We start from the raw sequence: 1,586 nt of genomic DNA, 5'->3' as shown, positions 1-1,586 counted from the left end.
AGGCAGACACTTAACGACTGAGCCACCCAGGCGCCCCTAAACCCACCCACTTCTTAAAAGCGCCTCCCAGAAGCAACATGCCTCACTTCTACTCACACTCCACTGGCAAGAATTAATCCCATGGCCCCTCCGGGATAGAGGGAAGGCAGGAAAGTGTAATCCTCGTTGCTGTTGGGGCCACAACAATTCTACACTGCACAGAGAGAAGCATAAGTGTTTGGTAAATCGCCAGCTCCCGGTGTGTACGCATGTTAATACGTCGTTATGTTTCCTCTTGCCTTTTGCCCCCACTCTGCCCTGAGCTCCGTAAGAGTGGGAAAGTGGGTGGTGATTGCAGAAGAGTAATAGAGAGAGAACAAAACACAACAAAACCCTGCTACAGTAACTGGACTTATTCATTACTTTTTTTTCAATAGCACAAAAATTGTCCACCTTGTACTTCCCATTTACGAGTGTTTTCATCTGTGTGAGCTCATGCATTTCTCTTAAGCCTCAGATTGATTAGGAAACGTGTTTTATTTATTTTTTATTTTTTCATTTTTTTAAACATTTTATTTATTTATTTGACAGAGAGAGAGAGCACAAGCAGGGGGAGCAGCAGGCAGAGGGAGAGGGAGAAGCAGACTTCCTGCTGAGCAGGGAGCCTGACACGGGACTCGATCCCAGGATCCTGGGATCATGACCTGAAGGCAGACTCTTAATCAACTGAGCCACCCAGGCGCCCCAGGACATGTGTTTTATGCCAGAAACTCAAACTCAAATGGATCAAATAACTTGCCCAGAGTCATCCAACTAGAAAGAGTAGCAGAGCCCAGATTCGAATCAGTTCTCCTAGCTCATGGTTTAGCCATATTCTCATTAGTCCAAGCTAGTTTAAAAATGGGGAGCTATTAATTTCATCTTCTCACTGCTGTTTGTGCCAAGAAGGGCCAAGAAGCATCTCTTGGCTGCTTCTGATGTGAATTTTTTTCTCAGTTCAGCCAAGCCTCGATCTACCATGTGCCAGGCACAAACCAGCTCCCGGGGAATCCCAGTGGGGGGCGACTACTCACACCTGCAAACAGCTCATGGGGTCATGGAAGAGACAGGTTGTACAAGCCTGGTCGTGGCTGAAGCAGAGTGTGAAACAGGTGCCGTGCTAGGGACACAAAGGGGGTCTTGAGGCTAAGGAGGCAGCCGTGGTTTGCAGTTGGCACGAATCTCATCCCAGTCACTTTGGCCACCCTGAGTACCAAGCTGGCTGGCTGCCACATCAGCTATCTGCATTGCTTGGCTCCTGAAGAAGCTGGTTCTCTGCACTCTTCAGGTAATTTCTGTGTTTCTGCTTGTCCACGTTTGCCCCGGGCCTAGCCTGGGAAGCAGGCCCCAGAGGCTTCACTCATCAGCTCCTTCTCTGGAAGTCAGCTGTTAACCATGGCCACGCTGACCTTGGTTCTGAAAGTGTCAGCCATTGGCTGGAAGATGAGTGAAACACTAAGTTTCATCGACAAGGGGCAAAGTCTCCGAAAGTTCTGCCTGACCAAGTCCCAAGGATGCCAACCTCTGAGCCCTGAGTGGCACGAGACCGATTAAGCCAGAACTTTCCT

The sequence above is a fragment of the Phoca vitulina genome, unplaced genomic scaffold (assembly GCF_004348235.1).
Source record: "Phoca vitulina isolate PV1807 unplaced genomic scaffold, GSC_HSeal_1.0 scaffold5, whole genome shotgun sequence".
Lineage (NCBI taxonomy): Eukaryota > Metazoa > Chordata > Mammalia > Carnivora > Phocidae > Phoca > Phoca vitulina.
Note: the sequence above shows the minus strand (reverse complement) of the source record.